The sequence below is a fragment of the Argiope bruennichi genome, chromosome 8 (genome assembly GCF_947563725.1).
Source record: "Argiope bruennichi chromosome 8, qqArgBrue1.1, whole genome shotgun sequence".
NCBI lineage: Eukaryota > Metazoa > Arthropoda > Arachnida > Araneae > Araneidae > Argiope > Argiope bruennichi.
Window position 1 is genome coordinate 65674010 of NC_079158.1, and position 16617 is coordinate 65690626.

A 16617-nucleotide genomic window follows, 5' to 3' on the forward strand; every position below is an offset into this window, starting at 1 on the left:
TTTTTAATCATAAATTAATTTTAACTTACTCTTAGAAAATCATCTTCCTTTCTCATTCGTGTAGTATTCAGTTTTATTTTTACCATAATAGAAGCAAGGCATTCCGCATTTTTTGAAATACCTTTCTTATTATTGATAGCTGGCACTTTATTGAAGGAGCTATGCTGACAAACAAAATTTTTCCTGCAATAAAGCCAATAAAAAGCAAGCACTTTATAAGAGTCCACCATGAGGTATAAAATATATCTTGGTTAAAATTTGAAGCAAAAATTAATTTCGAAACCCACTTACCAGCAAACAAATCTTTTTCCTGACGGACATGATTTTCTAACATTCCATTTAGTATTCGTAGAATTTCCAAATTCTTTCACCCATTCGTTGATATCACCCATTGATTTCAAATTGCACCTAATGGAAATGGTTTCATAGTTTTCGACAATTTCGTTTTCGAAATTCGAAGGCAAATTCTCGGTTGTGATATTCATACGAATTTGCTCAGAAAATTCTATTTTAGTCAAATTTTCCATTCTAATTTTTGTTCAGAAATAACGATACAATCAGTACTAGCAATACGAACCAAAACTATTTCGAAGTTCATCTATAATGACGTCACATCTCGTCAAAACAGCGCGTGGGCGGCGGTGCGAACCAATGATGTTGCTCGATATTTCTCCATACATGAAATAGGGTAGTGAATGTGTATCTGCGGAGAAGACGCCGGTTATATTTTGAGTTGGAATGAATTTCTTTATAAATTCATTAATTTATAAATAAAATTTATTGATTTGAATTTATAAATTTATATCACAACCGAAAAAAGAAACTTTGATATTTTCCTCCCTCATGATATTTAAGGCTGCGGTAGCCTGGTAGTAAAGTCTTGATTTCGAGACCCGATTCCACCCAAGAACTACCGTGTAAGCGGATCGGGTGCACGTTAAATCAGTCGGGGCCAAACGTCCTCCCGTTGGTGTGGTGCGAAAGTTTGGAGAGAAGGGGTGCAATTCAGTTGTCGTCTTTGCCATCTGATCTCAGTTCAAAATTACGAGGTCCTCTCCCAAAATAGCCCTATCGTTGCTTTAAAACGGGACGTTAATATAACTAAATCTCTCATAATATTAGCTTTGCGGTTTTTCAAAATAGCCTTTAAGATACGTAGGGTTTATATATATATATATATATATATATATATATATATATATATATATATATATATATATATATATATATATATATATATATTCTTCAAATATTCTCTTAATTATTTTTCATCGAGTTAAATTGAAGAAAATAAGTCAGTATTCAATATCTCAATAATTGAAAATATAAAAAAATAAAGAATATTGGTTAAAATGTTTACTTTTATAAAAAATTACCTGCACTTAAAAACGTCTTTAAAAATTCAAAGATATTGCTTTGAAATTAAATAAAGATAATTAATTAATACACTGTATTAAAAAATAAAACTAAGAATTCAGTATTAAACTTTAATAAATGAAAATATTTTGAATTTTTAAGAAATTTATAGCTTTTCTGGAGTTGAATAGAATTATGTAATTGTAGTTGAGTTGTTTGGTGAGCTATTTTAAGACAAATATTGCGCATGCATAATTTAGATTATCTGTAACTTTAGAAGATTTGAACAATCCTAGATAATTTATATGCACTTAATATATATGACATGGAAAATCTAATCTGAAAATAAAAGTTTCCTTATACTTATGATGAGAGAGAATCTATTATTCGTAAGTTATTACTACCTTTCCGTTGCTTAAGGGAAAAATAAAATTCTTGATTTAAATTAATTTAGCTAAGATACAATAGACTTTGTCAATAGACGGGGGAAAAAATGCTTTAAAGATTTGATGAAGCAGGGAAATAGGCCTGAGTTAAATTTTAACTAATGAAACTACTGTTATAAATCACACGCAAAAATTAAAAAAAAAAAAAAAAAAAAAAAACCTTGGAGGAAAATTACACAGCTAAATATAACATTGAAAAAATACGAGTTGAAATTTTAAATTTTGAGATATAAGGTATTTGATAATTATCTTTGTGTAAGATAATATTTTTAAAAGTTATCACTACCAACACAATTTAGCTTTATTTTTTTATTAATTAAAACTAAATCAAATTTAGAAAAATTGCTTCTTCCAAAATATATTAGTCTCAAGTTTGGTAACTTTAACTTTAATGGTTTGACCTGTAAATGCAGCAATGGACAGACAGGCAAGGCACATTTCTTGTTTGGTATTAATACATAGAACTGTATACTGAAATTAAATACAGCTTTTATTAAAAGACATTGTAATAATATATCATAAAAAATGTTTTTCAAAATTTAAAATCGTTTTGAATGTTTTTAATGAAATTTTGCTATTATTTTTCAGGAAATATTTTATATATTATTAATAGTTTAAACCATTAAAAATAATTTAAATAAGAAATTTAAACATATATTTATGGGAAAATTTTGCTATATTAAAAATATAAAAAAAACGATATGCATTCTATTGGTCAGAACCGGAACAAACTTGCGGAGGGCCCTTACAGTTGATATTTTTAAATAATATCAAACCCCCCTTTAAATAATATACCCCCCTTTAAAATAATCACAATTAATGCAAATGGCGATATGTCAGTCATTACATTTTAAAATACAATTTTAAATACTTTTATATAATGTAACTATATCTTTGTTAATAATAACTGCTATATTGACTTAGTTTTATAAATAGTTTAATCCATTTATTTGAATAATTAGGATATATCGACAAACTTCTGAGTCATGTCAGTTCAGTTATGTTTTACATATAATTACTTAGGAATAACTTCAACTTCTATGCAGCATATTTTTTTTAATTTTTTTTTTGGCTCAAAGTCCACAATTTTTATGTAAGGGCAGGAGAGTAACATTTGCATCAGGGAGCATGAAAGAAAGTTTCAGCAATCCACTCCCACTAGTTAGCAATCTAATCGATTCCCAAAAACATAATTATGAACGTTTTAAGTATAAAATGAATATTATAATCGTTATGAATGGCTTTAAAAAATATCAAAATAGTTACGTTGTTACAGAAATTATTATTTTAGAAAATCTAATCTTCCCAATTTGTTTAATTAGATTAATATCCCATTTTAAAGGTGTATGAGAACCATTTTAGGAGAAGTTTCCCTAATTCTGAAACACGAACAAATGACGAGAATGATATCGGTGCCGGCCGTACCAAGGATCATCTTATCCGATGAGTCAATTGAACTATGGCATAAGAGCACCATTGATTGATACAGGACATCTAAATTGTTATTCGACTGATTTAATTTTGAGTCGGAAAAAAGTATTTAATTATAATTTTAAGTGTATTAAAATTAAAAATATGATTTGAGCTTGCAAGTAGACAGCAATCGATTTTAAAAATATTAAATATACCTAAATATCGGTTCAAAAATATTGACATAGAGGTGAACAATGAGTAAATCTTATGTTTTGTGATACAAATTACTTACATTACAAAAACTGCCTAACAAAGGCCTATTTAGAAAAGGAGTCGATTTTAAAATCGTAAAGCTTTAATTAAAAAACAAGAAATAGCACCCCCCTCTCGTGATTTATATTATTATTTTCAAAATTGTTCTGCGCTTGTACTTTTCTTTTGTTACACACCTGGCAAGATAAATAGAATAATAAAAACAGATGAATGATTTTTTTTAAAATTTTATTAATTAATAGTTGGTAGAAAAATTGTAAAAAATTTTCGCAAAATATTTTCATTTTTGTTTTTTGATATATTTTTTTTAAATTTATTTTATGAAAACGAAATCATACGGGGTGCGCGAAATCCACGATCCGCCCGACGAAACTGCCACTTCTCTAGTAGAATAGAGTTTGATATGTAATGACATTAACTATGCAGAAGTTATGATAATACTGTTCTTGTTGAGGAGCTGTTACAAAGTAATGTTAAGTCGAAAGCTGTTTATTTATTTCTACAAGCTATGAAAACTTATAAACAAGATTTTTAAAAAAAAATTCTTTCAATGACTTCTACGTCTCTTTATAAATCAACAACATCACCTATTACAGTATTTTCAGCTTGTGCAATTCTTTTGAGTGCGTTTAGCTTTTCTTTTTTGTCATTTTTTAAAACCTAATTTGCTATTTGAGCATAAGTAGGACGCCTCTGCAAAAGTGAGTTGTTTCGAAAAGTGATTCTGAAAACTGATCGTAACCTTCTGGTGTCTTTTTTCAAAGAAATAAATACGATTGCGTTCAGCTATCTTTTTCTTTGTTTTCGACTGAAGGATCTCCGTTGTGCAGGTTGGGAGTTAGGGGGGGGGGAATCTTGCTCATGTTTTAGTGCATAATGACTAATATGTTTAATTTACTTAGATTAAAGTCGCTTTTTAAAACTACACGAGGGCTATTTTTGGACAAACATTATAATTTTAATGACGTTTAATGGCGTTTAAATGACGTTGACAAATTGGGGTGATTCTTTCCTTCCCAAACTTCGACACCATATCAACATTTGGGACAATTTTGCACAAAATTTTAGAGTATCAACAAAATTTTACTTACATAACTATTAGGACAAGGAGATCAGGGGTGAACTTAGGGATAGACTTAGAGGTCGTGAGAGGGGGAGGGGGCATAGAATAAAAAAACGCCCCGAAGCAAAGTTTTTTTTTTTCTTCTTCTTCTTTTTTTATCTTATTTTATCATTTATCTTTTATTATTATATTTCAATATTTAATACTGAATTATTTTTAACGTTATAACTTATTAAGTATTATGTAGAAAAAATAATTGCCATTTATTCAAAGCTATTCACAAAGTAATTTTGCTGGTAAAGGACAGTTACATCTTTTTTTTTTCTTGCAAAGAATCTGTAATTTCTCCTGACAATGTTTTTCGCGTTCGTTATTGTAAATAAAACTCCTTAGTAATGAATAAAAGTATTCGAAATTGAACTCTTTTTAAAACATGATAAATCGATATGTGTGAGTGCCCAGTAAAATTCTATACCAAGAGCCTTAATTAATCTTAATTACAATATTCTGCAAGATGGGATGTACTATTAAAATTGAGATTCCTTAATTTTTAAGCAGTGCGTTTATTAACTAAAACAACGTAAAATGCAATTCTTTAATTCATTTGAAGCGTTTTTCCAACTGGAAATATGTGCCTAATTCGTACTTTTTAGAATAAAGCTTCTGGGTCACAACTAGAAAGGATAACCAGTATATAGTATTTATTAATAAAAATCACAAGCGAAAAGTTAATAGATAAATAAAGCATTATCAATTTAAGTATGCTACAGTAAATTTTCAGCTTCACTTAGTAAAGAAGCCCATATTATTACCGACAGCAGAATGTTACTTTCTCAAATCAACCAAATGAATTAAAAATCAGAATAAAATTCAACAATATCCCACAAAAAAATCAATTACTAACTCACTCTCTGTACAATAGAGTCCCATTTAAACAAATTTTAAGGCAAAGATAAGATGCAAGACCACAAAATGGGAAAAAAAGACCCAACAAACATTCTCACAAGTAAGAAATGGAGCGTGTCCATCAACCTATCAATCAATAATTTGTCCCCTCTTTTACTACAAAGAAAGTTGTAAAAACCACAATAGTTCAGAAAGTACATACTAACAAGCATGGAACCACCTGTCACGAAAGATTCATGAGAACTCCTCTCCTTTTGTTACAAGGGAAGCGGTCATCTAGGGGCAAACCTTCCTCCCTGTGATCACAGGACACCTTGAGTTTCATGGTAGATGCCTAGAGTGGGTTTAGAAGTTCTGGCATTCAACGGAATACTTTCCTTTACTGAAAACTAAAAGGACAATTGAAGGTGTTACATCTTTAGCGAAGACACAAAGTAATATTAGTCATACTATTAGAGAGCCCCCGAAATCTTAAACGTTTTTTCTGGACCAATGAGATGACCCCAGATGTGTTTCATTCATTGTCAGATCTTCCTTTTTTAAGGCTAAAAGAATAAATTAAGATGTTTGATCCTTGTAGCTGGCGTAATCTTACAGGAAGTGGGATCTTCTTAAAGCTTGTGGTCAGTGCAATTACATTCTTTAAAGGTGTCTTCTTGGGAGGTCCCGGAAAGTCTGGTAATCGATCTGTGCTTTTACCCTTTTCTGCGTTTTACATGTCATTTTTTCTTGCCTTCCTAAATGTTGTCGTTTTAGGTAAGAGTCATCATTAAAAAAAAAAAAAAAAAATTTTACTTATTGCAGTGGTAACCTCATTCAACCTTCATTCAACCACCTTTCCTACTTCTAGAAAATTCTGCTTTTTTCAATTTTGGTCTTTAGAATTCGAAATCACATGATAATTAATATAAATAATTCAAATTAGAAGAATTATAACACTTTTTTTAACGAAGAACTTTAATATTTAAACTTTCTTAATAGCTGCAACTTCTTACAAATTATGGTGGGAGACCTAAATTTCTATGAGACTATAATCTCTTAGAATTCAGGAATGGGATCCGAGTTTCAATTTTTAACCCCCCTCCCCCTGCTTTTTAAACTGAGTCCACCCTGGCATGACGGCATCGTAGAAGAAATGGCGGCAATAGAATCCCAGTTAGATAAATCAGTTATTAGTAGTAAATAAAATATGTCAAACCTTTTTTTTTTGCAGGGTTTCCCCCCCCCCTTTATTTTTTTCTACTACTCAATAATAAAAGCACCTTAACACTATGAACCTTGAAATTTAAATGGCAAAATAAATTCTCTTAGTGATTATAATAAATAACATGAAAGAAATATAAAAATTTAGTTCCTAGTGTATGAGGTTGTGGGCTGAGTGCTCAGGGACTCCTAGAACGTTCCGTCCTAGTCGTCCTGCTTTTTAAATCAAGCATGTATCAGTTAGACGAAAAAATCTTATTAGAAGAATTCACCCTCATCCTCATATGACATTTTTGAAATTAGAGATAGAAATAATGGAGTTGGGAGATTTTTTTTTCTTTGTTCATTCTTATTAAATTTCTTTCCCACGCAGAATTTATCTATTTTTTTCCTGCTCGTTGATATGAATTTATTTTTTTATGAAATTCTCAAAATTAATTATGAATAAATTCTTGCCGCGTTTCTAATTGTTTGTTGGTAGCATTACAAAAAAAAAAAAAAAAAAAAAAAAAATCAGGTAAAGAGATAATTTTTTTTTTTCCTCGCACTCATTTGAAACTGGGTTTAAAAAGCATTTGACAATGTTCGATAAACATCAATCTGCATTCCAGGAAGACGACAGCAGTTTTTTTAATTGGGCTTCTTAGACTGTGGAGTCAAGTAAAAAAAAAAAAAAAATTATTAGATAGCGGAAACACACATGGGGACTTTCTTTTAGATTCCTTAATATTCGGAGGAAAAGAAATAGAAAAAAAAAAAAAAAAAAAAAAAATCGACCCTTAAATTAGCTATTTAAAATTTCTAAAATATTTTAATTGATTTTTTTTTTTTTTTGTTTATTTATAATTTTTTTTTTTTTTACATTCATTATTTTTAGTATTGCGAGTTGACTTTTTTTCCTTCTTGTCTGACAAAAATTTAATAACAGCAACAACAAAAATAGGTGTAACAGATTTAAGGAATGTCATTCTTGATTAGAAGTATTTAATCTAATTATTCACAACCTTTTCCTTAATATGATATTATTTATTATCTAGCTTTCTATCTGTAATTTGAAATTGCGAAATACAAGATTAAAAATCGTACAAAACACTCAACCGTTTTGCATTTAGAGCTACAAAAGTGAGATTTTTTGGGTAACAGACGTTTATTAAGGAAGACTCTTTCAAATTCTAATAACATTTTTTAACAAAAATTAATTGAAAATTAAGTTTTTTTCGTCAGCTTCAATGGAAAATATTAAGCTTAGCTTTGATACTTATTTTTTTACAATTTTGCTTTAATTTTAACAAATATTTAAAAATATTTTAAGCGGATTTCACAAGATACACTTCATTGCTTTTATAAGTACGTTTATACACACGAGTGTTTTGCAAAGATATTTAATATATTTGCGCGCGCGCGTTTGTGTGTGTGTGCGTGCGTGGGCGTGCGCTTTATCAATGCGATAATTAAAAATAATTTTTTAAGAATAATATAAAGAAAGACGAATCATTCCTAATATGTTACTAAACTACGATATTCGAGAGTTGAGGTTTAACCCTTAACTGATTTATATTCTCTATCATTTATTCAAATGACATCTGTTTTAAGAATTTTCTTCCCTTTATTTCAAATGAGAATCCATTGAATATTTGAGATATTCTTTTATATCACTCAATTATTGTGCTGAATTATGATAATAATAAATGGCTTAATTGCCGTTCAAATTGCTACAGAAATATTATACATCGATGCGTAAGAGCAAACTAGTTAAGGGGTTAAATTTCCCTTAATATATTTTTTTTTTTCAGTAGCTGTTGTGTAAATCGATGTACGAGTAAATGAGCGCAAAAACATTTCTGAGAATATTTTTAAAGGATTAATTTTAAATTAAATGTTTTAATTAATACTAAGAATTTCATTTAGAGTATTTCTTTATTAAAAATTCTCTAGCGTCGAATCAAGCTTCTGGGCCCGCAGTCAGATGTTAAGAACCAGAAAATTCCAGGTTTGATACGCAGTTTCATTAAAGAACCACCACGTAAGCTGGTCAGGTGCACTTTCAGTCAATCTCAGCCAAATGTCCTCTCGATGACGTGGAGCGGAAGCTCGGAGAAGGTAATCCCGCCTCAGGTACTGTCCTCGTCTTCTGCTCTCATAGTTGAAAATTACAAGGTCCGTTCCAAAGTAACCTTCGAGTTGTTTAAAAATGAGATGTAAATGTAACTAAACTAAATAATCTAATCACTTATATAATAAATAAATACTTTTATTGATTGATTATTGGATTTTTAAAAATTTAATTTAAAAAGGAAGGAAATCTAAGTGACACAAATATATGTGTTCAGAGAAAATTTATTTGCATTTATTTTTTCTTTTCTTCCTGAATAGAATAAAGAAAAGATATTCCGAAATCGTATACAACAATTTCAAAATATTTCAATCTTTTCTTTGCTATAAGTGTGAAAAAGTTCAGTCAGGCGCCGATTTAACGAATTCCTATTTAGCGAATTTCGCTATTTATCTAATTTTTCTTTTAATCTCTTTTTTCTACTTTTTTTTTTCTTTAAAATGAAAGCAAAAGCCACCCTTTAACGAATAATAAACCCCAAATTACGAATTATTTCGACAACCGAAAAGATTATTTTTGTTAGCTGGATTACAAAATATTGAATTACTTTTCAAATGATTACAGTATCCATGTTGTCTGAAACTGATGAGAAATGAACTTACCCTATTACATAGTTTCACGTGGATAGGACTGAAAATTATATAAGCTTACTGAATTCTAAGATAAAATAAATGGTATAAATTTCAACTCAAAATATTTTTATATTCTGAAATTGAGTGGCGAAATCTTATTTTTGTTTTAAACAAAAGGAAGCATTTTAGTCTTGCCTTTATTTAATATTGGAGTAGTATTTTTGAAATTTATATAAATTATTTTAAACTCAGTAAGTTTTTTCATTATTTAGCATGAAAAATAAGAGGTGTAATCGTCATTCTATTTCCATTTTTTTAAAAATATTTTTAATAATTTCGACATCGACTGCTGAATTATTTTCTTAGATTTCATTCTATGAAAAAAAAAAAAAAAAAGGAATATATGAACTTTTAAAATTATTTATTTATTTTACTAGCAGCCTTTGACGACCAGCTGGTTCGACACAAATATATGTTTAACGAAGTTTATATGTATCAAGCTTTGTACATATATACTTTGGAAAGAGAGATTGTGCATCTCGGAATAGTTTTTTTTTGGTGGAAAATTTTATTTGATTAAAGATGAACTAAAAGGAATTAAAAATGATTTGGTATTTTCCCGTGGTAACATTCGAAAATATTACTATATAAAAATGATTTTTACATCGTTTAATCATCTTTTCAATGATATCAGTTTTTCAACTTATAAATTTAAGTTTCTATTTTTAATCATTTTTCAAAAGATATTTTTAGAAATATATATTTTTTTTCCAACAATTTATTTCACAAAAATTAAAAGTAAAATTTAACTTGCACAAGCATGTTACATATACATGGGGAAAATTAGTTTTTATCAACGTATTTCTGTCACGTTAACAAAAACTCAAAGATAATGTTAACTCTTACAGCAAATTAAACTTAGAAAATTAGAAACGTATGATTTTTAGCACGACTCAATAAAAAATGAAATAAACATGAAACATGATATTTTCGAGAAAGATAAGTACAAAAAGAAAGAGACTATGATTTTAAAAAATATATGTATTACATACTGGCCGCCTTTGGCGACCAGTTGGTTTGCCAGCATTAATGCTCGTCAAAATTTTAAATCAAACATTTTATGTAATTTGTTCTATTATTAGCTTCTTCAGCAAAATATTTTTAAGCTTCAAGTTTTGCTAGTCATATAACTTATGCTATCATAGAAGCCTTAAACCGTTCTCTTCATTGTACTATGTATCTCCAAGTTTCAATATCAGCTTTAAAATTTGAAAATTAAATTAAAGTGAAAATGATTAACTTCAACAGATAGAAAAACATTTTTTGTTGAAACTAAGCATGCCTTTTTAAAAATTTGAGTATAGAAAACAGAATTGTTCGGCATCGCAGTCTTGTGTGCACTGCAGTATAATTTTCAAAATTTATTTAATACCTCAAACAATTATTCAGTAAAAATTTCTTTGATTCATCATAAAATTCAGTTTTTAATTTTACTTTCAAAAGGATTTAAATGACGTCAATAATATTTTATTTTGTTTCGGAAAGTATACTTAAAAATTTATGAAGTCTAAATTTTATACTGTCTTTTGATTCTAAAGAATCATATTCTGCAAAATATTCTTAACATTACAACTTTTAAATAAAAAAAAAAAGTTTTTATTTTCTGCTATCAAATCTGATCAAAGTAAGAAGTTTTGAATATTAAAATTTTAGAACAATCAGCATTTTCATAATCTTCCCCTAATCAGCCGAGGGGAAACTTGAATTGCTGATAGACGTATCTTCTTTGAGACGGTTGATAAAGTGTAAAATCGCGCGATTTTTTTTAAAGATAATAATATTGAATTTTTCATAACTCACTCAGTTTTAGTCGCAATAGGTGGATCTTCCTTTTTATTTAAAACTATTCGGCGGCAAATTGGCACGTTGGAGATATTGGTTATCTTTCAATTTTTTAAAAATCATGTGGATATAATTTTATGTCCATGATACCACCAAATTATCAGACATTTAAATCGTGTAATTTTAATTTTCTCTTACAAATGTTCTTTTTATTGTGTACATTAACCTTTCTAATGGAGGTCAATCCCGTGACCTCAATTAGAAATGCTATTAAGGCGCTATTAAAAACGTAAATATCCGCTTTGTCTATTTTTTAATTGTTGAGATATTGTAACTTCATTGCTTTATACGTCTCTTAAACTATACAGATATTAAATAACCTTGTTCATTAACTTTTAGCAATGCAAAAAAATCCCACGATCAGATAACTGATGAAACAATGAAAGCGGTTTGATCTTCAAAGCAATAATCTATTAGTAAAAATCAGACAAAAGAATATTTTTTAAAACAATTGCAAAAATTCGCACGGTTATTAAATTTATATAACAAAAAACATATATGTATTTTTTTTAAATTGAAATGGTGCAAAATCTATTTTTTTGCAATAATATTTTCTGGAGTTATCGCGTGAAAAACGTCAACATTCAGCTTAATTTTTAATTAATTAAAATTAGAATTAGAATTTTTTAAAAATCATTCGGAGGGACACATTCTGAGCTCAGAGGTACACATGTGCCAAATTTGAATTTGGTAGCTTATATTTAAAGCGCCAACACAGGCAATAAATACACCTTCATCTTTAAATTAGTTTAGAAAACAATGTATCGCAAATATTTCTGAGAAAACTTACCCAGTCAAATCTTTGATTCTGTTTTAAAGTGATTGCGTAAGTTGAAAATGGTATTTTTTTATTATGTAAGCCAAAAAAAATTTTGTAAAAATTTTTTAATTCAATCATATATTTTTTCTTTCTAAAATCGTTTTTCTTTTCATTTTATGCCATCTAGAAGCCGTGATATAGATAATTAAAAAAAAAAATTGCTGTCTACTGTTAATTGGATGTCTCAGTGTACAACTAAAAGTCGCTGTAAAATGCAGTTTTTAACTTATTTTTTACCATATTTCTTAATTTTAACCTAAGAGTAACATATTTATGATGTTGCTTGTGCCCAGCAATATATTTTTGAACCTATTTTCTTAGTTTCTGGATATTAATTGAGAGTCTCATCTTTCTTGAACATTTGTTCACAATGTAGGCTTCATTTCAATTTTATATGAATTTTTTTTTTTTCGAAAATTGAGCAAAATCAACAAAGGAATTAATAGAAAAGGTTTAGTTGACAGATAATTTCAACGATAAAAACTGGTATAATCTAAAAAATATACAATCTGGCGTCGTTATAACTTTTTGTTACTATTATTCACGCATTAAACATTTGATGCGTGGACAACGTCCAGCAATAGACAAAAGCTAGAGCAAGTATCAACTGGCAAAGGTACAAGGAAAAGTATTTCTTGAACGTTTCTGAAAATATCCTAAATATTATAAAGCTAAAATGTATGAAGCTTTATGATCAAAAGTTGCTAAAAAAACCCTTACATGAAATAACACAAGATATTAAGTGTTTAGTCATATTAGCATTCCATTTTATAGTAATATTAGGGCTATATTGGAATGGACCTGCGTTTAGATGACAAGGACGATACCTGAAATGACATCCAACTTCCAAACTGCCGCACCACATCAGCAGGAGGAAATTTGACTCCAGCAAATTAGGCATGCATCAGACCCACGTACACTGCAATTCTTCGGTGAAATCGGGTTTCAAATCTCGAATCCACCAGTCGTGAAACCGAGACTTTATCACAAAGCCACCACAGCCCACAAAATGTCGCTGAAATCTTTTTTTGCTCTGAAATATAGTTTCGAAACAATATTTCGTTTAGCTGTTTTTCAGTTTATGAAGGTGGAACTGGCATATTGAGTGTATTGAGTAAATTGCTAATGAATGCTGGCAGTTATACGCAAGAAAGTCTGACATTTTTTGATCATGAACATATTTGTAGATCAAAGAGACACACAGTATCACATGCAAAATTTCTCCAAATAAAAATGCGAGCTCAACGAAATAAAAGAATATTCAATGTATGCAGGGGGGAGGGGGACAGGTTTCACTTATAAATGGAGAAAATTTTAGACTATTTTCTACGAAGGAAATACATTTTTATAGTTGCTACAAATTTTAAACGCATTTCCTCAAAATTAATTTTTCGAAGTAAATTATCAACCATTAACATAATATCTCCAATAATATTTTTTTTAAATTATAAAATTTTCTGGGAATGTTTTGTATACTATTGTAGATAGGTATACTATATATATAGCATTTGCATACAATGTAGAAATTTTGATATACATTAAATATTTTATAACCTCTTTTCTTAGAAAATAATTAGAAAATTTGGCAAAACGTCTATATTGTAACATATAAGCCTTCATAACATTTTTATATCTAAATCAGTCTTTTAGATTTTAATTCATTTTGAAGATAAATATGTTCAGTACCTAGTGTGTAAAGGTAATTAAGATTGCCCTAGTGTAGTTAACCGTTTTGGTAAAATTTTGTCAAAATTTACAACAAATCAGCCAGTTAAAAAATAGGACATATATAGAAATTTGTTTTTTATATATATCCTATTTTATTTTATTTTTTTAAATTTGAAATCAGTAAACGAAACTTAAAAAATAGTATTTAAAAAAATGACCCCGAATGTACGCAATCATCTTAACCCTTTAAAGGGCTATTTTTTTTTCTAGTCATATTATGTTTAAATATTTTTAGGCTGGAAATTAAAATAAGAAAAGGGATTCATTTAGCTTATTAGATAAATTTAATTAATTAATTAATTTGGTTAATTAATAACTAAGTACAAATAAAGACACATCATTTTGTGTGAAATAAAGAACTGAAGCATCTACGTTTCTGTCTTTCTAAAAAGATTTGTCAGAACTGATGCCACCCTACACAATTTCATACAAAGATTGATAAATTTGGTGGGAAGCATACTTCCCATGGCCTTAGAAAGGGTTAAAGTAGAAAGAATTCAGAAACAATATACACTTCAAGTTTTAAATTGCCAATTTCTGATCCTGATTTGATAAAAAAAAATTGTCAATTATTTTTAAAATGTGTTCTTGAACTACATGTTAACATTCTATAATTCTATATATTTTTATTTTCAAAATTATAATCAAAGATTTATATTTTGTGTTTTATTAAAAAGATTTTTTAAAAGTTGATTTAATATCTGGTACTGAATTCATACCTTTCAATTTTTATCCTGGAAAAATGCGATATGACGCTAACATTTTTATGAAAAGTGCCTTGAATTCTTATATCGTGCAAGAAATATTGTTCACTAATTACCTTTTCCTGTATTTGATATTCGTTCATAAAAAATGAATAAATCCAGGCAAATTACAAAAAAAGAAAAAAAAAATAAAGCTCCGCATTTATTAAAATGAAAATAAACTGTTGAAATTTTGCACTAATATATTTATAATTAAATTATAATCCTTATTTAGTTATTTATAAGCAAATATTTATTTAAAATTATAGCTTATTCATCTATCAAGTTAATTGTATCGATTTCGAACTGTCAACCTATTGTAAATTAGTAACTGAACTTATTTAATTTTTGCTATGCTGAAAGCAGTAATTGTTACTTTCTGAAGTATAGTTCTGAAGTATAGTTACTTCTGAAGTATAGTATATGAAGTATAGTAAAAGTCTAATAATTTTCAAAAAATTCGAACTCGAAATTTTGACGAATCTCCCCGCTTTGAAGCCCCCCCCCCCTCTTCAATTTGAAAAACACGTTTTTGGGAGATGTCCGTTTGTCTGTCTATGACAAAGATAAGTCCAAAGGCATTTTGAGCTAGACGTATGAAATTTGGTATACGGTCTTTGCACCAAATGTGAAGATTTATAAGAAATTTTGAGTAAAATCTGTTCTGACAAGTTTGTTAGATAATATGCGAGAAAGTTTTGGAAAAATCCTTCCCTCTGATTTCAAAGCACAATATTAATAACAAAAACAACAATGTATTACAATTAGAATTAAATTTTGATGTATAAATGAAATGAAAATGAATGTTTTGCAGCAAATGGAGTTGAAGATTTAGGTCCTTATATTTAATCTTTGAAAAGATGCTAAGCTGAATGACTTTCAAAAAAAATATATACAATTTTACTGAGATTATTTATCATTTTGGTCATGCATGAAGCTGATTTAAATAATTCTCCATTACTTAGATACTTAATTCGTTATTTATTAAATGGTTGGTTGGTGCAGGCATTTTTTTTTTTTTTTTTTTTTTTTAGCAAGAGCTATTACATTGACTGTGGATTACGAGATTAAAATATAAAATTATGCCAAAACAACAGCATCCAATGGGCAAAAATAGATTACAATTTTTGTGATTAAAATTGCATAATGCTTATATCAAAGAATAAAATAAAGTATTATAATTGTTATAAATACAAAACTCAGAATTGCAAAACGCTGAAATTGAAGAATATTAATTGTTGGGGATGCTTTTACTCTAAACATGAGTAAAATTACCATCTTAAAAAATGCACAATTAAATGTATATAAAAATGGAGAAAAAGAATAGTCATGGTAGCCATTTAAGTTTGTAAGCTATATAAGAAATGCATGCCAAATGTACTTCTGGTATTAATTTATTTTGCCATCATGACAAGAAGCACAAGAAGAGGTCCGCTAAAACCATAAATTATATAATATCTAAAAATGTTAAATCCTTGCAAATAAATCAGTCTGAGATATATAATGATCTAGCTTTAAAACTATTAAAATTATTATTTTAGCTATTAAAGTCACAAGTGATTTTGTAATTTTTATAATAATTGTGTTTATTAAATGATTACAAATTATACATTTTTTGCATCGCATAAATAAATAATAGATTAATAGATACAGATGCCTTAACTTTTATAATAAGAAGAATTATTATTTGCTTATAAAACACCCAGTAAAAAATATCTGTAAGTTTTAAAATTTGCAAAAAAAAAAAAAAAAAAAAAAAAAAAAAAAACTTTTAAATAAAAAAAATTTTTACTTAATAAATATTACAACAGATTTAGACCTGAAACAAAAATTAATTTATGCGAAAAAAAAGAAAACCTAATATTTGCAAATTATAACATTATTAGCTACCTTTTCATTGCTTTAATGTAAATTAAAATTCTTTATTAAAAAGTTATTGAAACGGATTTATCTTTTTTAGTAGAAGAAAAATTCTTTAAGAACATGACGGAACAATGAAAAAAGTATTTGACTTAAGTTTCAACAGTGAAAACTATTTTTGCAGATCATATTTGGAAATAATTTCTAGTTCAATTAAAT